Genomic DNA, 8,081 nt, shown 5'->3' with positions numbered 1-8,081 from the left:
ACAGGGGTTAGAATTGGCAAAAAATGTCAAAAAGCTGCAAACATGGGATATAGGTGGCAAAAGGAAGAGGTAAAAAAAAGGATGAAAGTGGGCAAAATTGGGAAAAATGGGTTATATGTGGCAAAAATATACATTTTAAAAAAATGGCAAAAAGGGTTGAATGCAAAATAGATCAAAAAGTGGGAAAAAATAGGTTATAAATTGCAAAAGAAGTGGCAAAAAGGGGTGAATGTTGGCAATAAAAAGGGGCAAAAATTGGTTAAATGTGACAAAAAAGAGGTAAAATTTGAAAAAAAAAAGGATGGAAGTGGGCAAAAAAATTAAAAATGCATTAAATGTGACAAAAAAAAGTGGTAAAATTTGGCAAAAAGGAAAAAAACAAGTGGAAACAAAAGGATGAAAGTGGGCAAAAAAATTAAAAATGTATCAAAAGTGACAACAAATGTTTTTTTTAAAAAGTGGCAAGAAAATTGTTTAAGTGGCAAGAGAGGTTAAAAAAGTGGCAAAAAAATAGTTTATAAATGGCAGAAGATGTGTCAAAAGGATGAAAGTTGGCAAAAAGGTGGATTGGGTTAAACAGGTCAAAAAAATATATCTTTTTGAAGTGGCAAAAATGGGTTAAAATTGGCAAAAAAAAAGTGACAAAAGGACAAAGGTGGGTAAAAAAGGGTAAGACATGGCAAAAAAAATGAAGTGGCAAAAAAATAGTTAGATTTGGAAAAAAGTGGCAATATTGATGTAAAAAGTGGTTAAAAGTAGCACAAATACAGTTTATAATCCCAACACCAGAACCCAATTCAGTTGATTCTCTCGGCCACTGTATATTTCAAATTCTCTAGGAAAACGAAGATGTTTTAATAAAAAGTAGCTGTTGAGGTGCATGATGGGAATTGTTGGATGCAGAATTTTGCAGCTAAACTCACGAAATCTAAAAAATACCTTCATCCATAAACATCTGCTTATTCTTATTATATTTATTCTCTTGTTCTCCCCTCATATGTGTGGCCAAGCTACCATGCAACATCTAATAAGATCCAACTTCCCACGCTTTCAGACAGCTACTATCTCCAGGAGGAGACTCATTACTTCTGCTGAACAGAGCACGACTTTACCCAGCAGTGAGTCAGCAAAGGTAGGGGGCTGGAGGTCCCAATAAATCTGCAGCGTGGTCTTAAAAAAGAAGCAAAAGAGACGAGTTATTAAAAATACAGAGGTATTTTTAGAAAGGTGCAGCAGAGATTAAACATGCTCAACCCAGCTGAGCTACAGACGACGGCAAAAACAAACAAAAAATCCTCTTTCTTCCATCCACGTGTTAAATACATGACATTTCTTAGACTTCTGCTCTTTTCCATCCCAGGAACGTCGTCTTTGGAGCCTCTTCACAGTGAGGATATTCATCTTTGTTTCCATCCATGTTAGGCCTGTTTCTGTGAATTTCTTCAGCTTTTAAATCTGCTTTACTGCTAGAGTCACTCCGTTTAATGCTGAAAGACAGAAACAGAAAGGAGATGAGATGTTTCTGATGGTTTTCAGGAGGAGACTGGTGTATAAGACCATGTCCATGTCCATGCATGATTTGCTTTCTTTAAAAATTGTATATAATATCTGTCATTTGCTGTAAAAGAAAATGTATTGTGTTGTTTAATTTGTATGCTAGAAATATATTAAAACACTGAAGTGTGCAGGGTGCATAGGCTTGCATTACTCATTAATACACAAAAACACACAACTTGTATTCCTGGAGCACCAGAAACAAAACACTCTGTTTATTTACTCCTCCAAGCACAAAAAACAATTCAGCCATTCAGTAACATACTTTAGAAAGATGACACATTTTGGGGCAGTAGAAGGTTCAACATTTCTGTCAATGTTTCACTTAAAATAGAATTATAATGTTTTTAACCCACCTGACCACCAGAGGGCAGCAATGTTACTTGAATGTGCAGGGGCACTCTTCCTCTGCAGCTCAATGTAAACTTACAATACAGAAAAACATTCAAGTCAGTCATGGCTACTTTGAATCACAGTCATAGCAATTCCCATTTTCTGTTATTGAAATACAAGAATATTTTAGGACAAGGCTCATGCAATCTTTTCTGGTCTCATTTTGCTGTAAAGTTGTGAATCTTAAACTTTTTCTTCTTTAATCTGCAACATAAGTGATATTTGTCTGTAAATGCTATCACATTTGAGTTAAAAGGACAAAAAATTAAGCATTAGAATCACTAAAGGCCTAAAACAATGAAACTTTAATTAATAATAAGGACTTATAAGAGATATTTTATCCTTCAAAGTCAGTTAACCTCATGATTTCTGCCTAGGCCATTCCAGCCTGTGTAAGGCAGCTAACAGCTAGCGAAATTTGTCTTGCTCATCTTCAGTGGATGTAGAAAGCTAATTGTACGCAACATTTAGCTTGTAGACTTGTTTCCTCATCAATGTCTGTAGCAGATAGCTGTCATCTAGCCATGTTTAGCTTTTTTACTCATCAGTAGATGTAACTTGTAGCTAATTGCTATTAATTACTTTGTTGACTCATGAATAGATGAAGCAGCCGCTAACAGTTAGCCATATTTAGTTTGAATTTGTTTTTTCATCATAAAATGTAGCAAGTAGCCAACAACTAGCCAGATTTAGCTTGTTTACGCATAACAAGATGTAGCAGGTAGCTAACAGCTTGTCACATTTTGCTTGTTTGGTCATTAATGTATGAAGTAGCCAACAGCTAGCCACATTTAGCTTGTTTGGTCATTAATGTATGAAGTAGCCAACAGCTAGCCACATTTAGCTTGTTTAGTCATGAATGTATGAAGTAGCTAACAGCTAGCCACATTTAGCTTGTTTGGTCATAAATATATGAAGTAGCTAACAGCTAGCCACATTTAGCTTGTTTGGTCATAAATATATGAAGTAGCTAACAGGTAGCCACATTTAGCTTGTTTGGTCATAAATGTATGAAGTAGCTAACAGCTAGCCACATTTAGCTTGTTTGGTCATAAATATATGAAGTAGCCAACAGGTAGCCACATTTAGCTTGTTTAGTCATAAATGTATGAAGTAGCCAACAGGTAGCCACATTTAGCTTGTTTAGTCATAAATGTATGAAGTAGCTAACAGGTAGCCACATTTAGCTTGTTTAGTCATAAATGTATGAAGTAGCTAACAGGTAGCCACATTTAGCTTGTTTAGTCATAAATGTATGGAGTAGCTAACAGCTAGCCACATTTGGCTTATGTACTCTAAAGCAGTGGTTCTCAACTGGTGGGTCAGGACCCAAAAGTAGGTCACAGAGCTGTTTTCAGTGGTTCATGATGATATGCCTGGGAGAAAAAAACCTGAAAAAGTCTAACATATGGAAGGCCTAAGCCAAAATAGATGTGTTCATATCATTCTAGTCTCTTTTTTTGCATGTGTGTTCCTTAATGATGAGCTCTTTATGGTTGGTTAACTGAAATCTAACTCTGTTTTACTCCATTTTGAGGGGAAACAAATCTGGTTTTCTTATTTCAATGTTTTAATTTCTTGAAGTCTTTATAGAAAAAAAACAAAGTTTACACCTTATCGCCTGTTTTGAGCTTTTTACAGCTATTCGAATCATTTAAAGTGTGAAAATGTAAACAGTCTTAATTCTTAAGCTACTTTTATGTCCTTAATGTTGTGAAGTTTTAAAATGTCACAGAGAAATGGCAGCAGGCAGGATTTCTTAAAAAGGCTCTGCCTAAAGCCCGGATGAGCCACAACTGTATGGTCTGGTTTTACAAAGCGGTCTGGTTTGGTTCAGTACAGTTTTGTCATGGTTCAGCACATTAAACTCTGATCTTAGCCATGTTTCCTCAGCTGTGGTTCATCTCAACAACCTCCAGTCTCAATAGTTGTGACAGGAAATCCAACTCTCTTTAGAGATCTAGATCACGTAGCTCAGCTCATTAGAGCTGGTTGTTTGGCTCTTTATCTGGTAACAGTTTGGCTTTCCAAATGTGGATTAAATAACCATAACAGATGGAAAGGAAACTGGCACTCAAACGGGAGCTAGCTACCATGACTAGTAGCAAACAGCGGTTTCGTAGCATTCATGATCAGCTCATCATACCTCAGTCGCTCCCCTCACAAGGTTTATTCAGTTGATAGAACATAGTTGTTTCAATTAAAAGCATGTTTGTGACAAAATAAAGATTTTTTTAATATGTTAAAGGGGCTCAGCTAGTCTCTTAGCCCAGTACAAGATGCTTGTCTCCCTTTATCTGGCTAGATGACGTTAGACGCCAGGAGGCCTGGAGGACTGAGTGCTTGGTCACCTCCACACACAGGTAAATCATTTAAACTGATGTAAAAATCAGGTCCATTCAGAGCTTTAAAGTACTAACCTCCTTTATAGCTGTCCCCCCCTACCTGTCCCCCAATGGACATTCTGGATCATGTGGTTGCAACAGGTCCACGTTAAGGTCTCCATACTCCAACGGGGCTCTCGATATTTAGTCCCTTTTCTCCCCTTGACCACTGTGCCTCCAAACTATCTAGTCTTGGGAAACCAGCTAATTCCTGCAGGTATGAGTGAGTCAACCCGGGTCACTGTATCCATCTGAGTGTGAAGGATGATGACAAGGACAAGAAAGTACGATGAAGAAGAAAGCTTGAGTGAGTCTCCATGACACAGAGCTCCTGAGGGGAGCAGACACTTCAGAGGCTGTAATGAATTTAATGAATTTAATTGGACGGTTGCTGCCTGTCAGCAGCTCGTTAACACGTCAGCAGCCCTGGGACTTTTCACACACTGTTTGATTTACTCCTACTAACCACAGGCAGTCTTAAAACAAAAAATACATGAGTTTCAGAGCAATTCCTCTGATTTAAGAATGGAAACGATGCATATGCTGTTCATTTAGAGCCATGAGCGCAGGTTCAGAGTATCCTGATGTCACTGTGATTCATGGAGGAGTGAATTAAAGGGGACTCTGGAGACAACAAGCTTAACACACAGCTGCTCAGTGATTAAAAACACTCAAGAGACCACAGATTATCTACAGGATGCTCCAGCTTCATGACATCACAATCAGAGATCAGCTACACACTGAGCAGCTTCCACCTTAGACCTGGTGAATAAATGCTGCATTCATCTCGGCATTTTTGCAACACATCTCCTTTATTTGTGGAGCAAATGCATCACTTTTTAAAAAGTTTTTGATAACTGTGTCCTTTTTCTGTAAACTTTAGTGAATTATTTGCTTTATTTTAGGAGAAAATACAAAAAATCTGACCTCTACACTCCCCCAAATTTGCACTCATTATCTACATCTGCACTGTAACAAAATAATACAGTGTTAAATTAGAGCAAATGTGTGTCAGTGTATTGTCTTCAATGTGGTGTGGCCCCACTAGACATTCTCAAGTCGGACCAAGACATGCTGTTCAGCTTCACCACGAGTGTGGTGTCATGGATGAATTTCTCATAATGAGGGGGAAAAGCTGTTAAAAACAGCCCACAAAGCGATCTCAAGTAGCTTGCAGCATTACCCTGGAAGGCTTCTTTTAACAGCTTTTCTCCTTCATTTAATGAAGTTCATCCATGAAACCAAAACAGTGGTTTAGTAAGATCTTCTGCCAGACAGCACGTTTCTACTTCTCATCTTTTGTTGCTGTTTGCATCCAGAGCCCCCTGTGGTTATTTAAATCAAAGTGCCATCAAGGAGAATAGAAACACTGAAAATATGACTTGAAAATAAAGAACAAGTGAACGAATGGTAAAAGACTTTTGGAAGAAGTTGGGGCAAACTGCTGTCTTTCTTAAAATTCAAAGGCTATTTTGAGAGGTGATTGCAGTCACTGCAAAACTGTGGTCACTAAGTATACTGTGTGAGTCTCAAGCCTGAGACTATAAGATCACTAGCAAAATGTTTAAACCAGGGTTAAATGTCATTAAATGTTAACTGAAATGGTATTTGTTGTCCATGTTGTCTGCTTTTCTCAGCCAGTTTTAGCTGTGATTTTCACTCTTCTCTCTGCTCAACAAGAGGAATCATGAGATTAACTTTAATCTCATTAACAGAGCATAATCTGACTCCGCTGCTACTGTAGCTGCAGGAAAACTCCACCCGCACATAATCTACACCATAGAAAGACACCACAAACACTTCCTATATGTAGAGTTGAGGTTTTGTAATTTTTGAGAGTTTGAAATAATCGTTTGATCGGATGAGTGCTCAGTGACAAGATCCATAATCCCAATAATACCCCTATTCACCACTGAAATGTTACATAACCTTCCACATGGCCTTTTGCTGCCATTACAACCCAAAGAACATAACCCTCTTCATTAGACCCCCCCCCAAAAATCACATCTAAGTCTTGAATTTTGGTGTTAGGCCACCAACAAAAGGGGGGAAGCACTCAGGTGCAAGGTCTCAGAACCCTGCCTCCATGCTTGCTCTCAGGCACCAACTGAACTTGATTCTGCCATAGCTTCAATATGTAAAAGACCCGAAACCTAACCAACAAGAACCATCGATGCCTATTGACAAGAGAAGGGGGATGGGAGAGGTGTTTGGGTTAGAGTTTGGTCTTTTTGGGTTAAAGTTCAATGGTCTTCCTCCCATTAGTCCCCCATTTTCACAAAGGAAGCGAAGAGAAAAGCTGTGACAAAGAAGATGAGGAAGGCATCACCCCCATCAGGTTAGGCTTTATGCCCTACCTTGCATTACCCCCATCTTTCACAAAGAAATAGTGAAGAGAAGTTGTGAGCAGCAAGATGGGAGGTTTGTTGTGGCTCAAACACATCCCCACAGGGTTACTCTGAATACTCTACCTCCAGTTACTCCCCTAATTTTCCCCAGGGAAGAGAGGAGAAAAGCAGTGATGAGGAAGAAGACAAGAGAGACAAAATCATGTTTAGAGGCCTGTTTGGACAAGAGTAAACCCTCATCATGTTAGGGTCTAGGCTCTAACTCCCATTACTCCCCATTTTCACTACAGGAGAGAGGAGAAAAGCTGTCATAAAGAAGATGAGGGAAGCAGCGCCTAAGAGACCTGTTTAGGCTAATAATCACCCACATCAAGGAGGCTTGCATGCACTTCATCCCATTACTCCCCTAATTTTACCAGGGAGAAAAAAAAAGGCTGTGATTACAGAGTATAGGGAAGAAAGAGCCGGTCACACCTGTACCTGCTCAGCTGCTGTCTCTCTTCCAGAGGTAAGGGTTGTCTCTAGAGCTGATCAGTGACACTCCAAAGAGGAGGAGGGGGATGGGGGAGTCTCACTTTAGCTTTACTCACTAAGAGGATCAGCTCAGAGTGGAAGCGATAAAAATAAAGAGACTGCTCAGACGACTATTTTTATGTGCATGATGTTTTTACATTGAATGTATGCAAACATTGGCAGGTTTACCATCAGGAAAAGGCAGTCACCTGGGGAATCATGCTTCAAGGGGCCTCAGGATATAGTCATTATAGGTGGAAATCATCAGTGAGGTAAAGGTCTAAATATTAGGTACACATATAAAATACTTTCAGTCCTTATGAATTGTATTTTCATTTTAGATAAGAGGCCAAGAAGTGAATAGCATCAAAATAGGCTCTGATTAGTTATTCATATTGGCTTCAGAATACCTGAGCACATTAATCACATTAATGCAGCAATTCATGCAAAAGGAGCCGCCCTTATCCTAATAAAACTACACGACAGGATGATGAAACACCTTACAATTGGATATACATCCTGTTTTTTGTGTCTTTATGTTGAAGTGATGTTTCAGAGAGTTGTATCTATGTAGTCTCCTCCTCCTTCATCCTCCTCCTCCTCAGTGGGAGGTGTTAAACAGCAGATGAACCTACAGAAGAAGATTCCATCTGTGGTGAAACATGAGTGATTTTTACTCCTCTTTAAGCAGATATTAACTTCTCTTCAGCAGGATTTAAACATCTGATGCGTCTCCTGTCAGCCTGTTTTTTGACGTGAAGAGAAAAAAGACCAAACGAAGGATAAAATGGGATTGATTCAGACGTTTCCTCACTGATTGAACTCCTCATCTTCATCACTTACATCCAGGTAAGCTCACTCAGCACATAGAGGTTTATGTTTTAATGAA

At 38.9% G+C, this 8,081-nt stretch overlaps 1 long non-coding RNA gene across 1 annotated transcript; it reads right to left on the bottom strand.

Moving 5' to 3' along the window:
* Positions 1 to 1,300: 1,300 nt before the first annotated feature.
* Positions 1,301 to 4,659, bottom strand: LOC121506486. The gene is made up of 3 exons (XR_005991657.1): positions 4,368 to 4,659; positions 1,911 to 1,979; positions 1,301 to 1,487 (listed from the first exon to the last, which is right to left on the bottom strand). It is a non-coding gene; the product is annotated as an uncharacterized LOC121506486 (long non-coding RNA).
* Positions 4,660 to 8,081: the final 3,422 nt, after the last annotated feature.

This window comes from Cheilinus undulatus, linkage group 24 (assembly GCF_018320785.1).
Source record: "Cheilinus undulatus linkage group 24, ASM1832078v1, whole genome shotgun sequence".
Lineage (NCBI taxonomy): Eukaryota > Metazoa > Chordata > Actinopteri > Labriformes > Labridae > Cheilinus > Cheilinus undulatus.
Note: the sequence above shows the minus strand (reverse complement) of the source record. Positions and strands in the feature narration are given on the sequence as shown.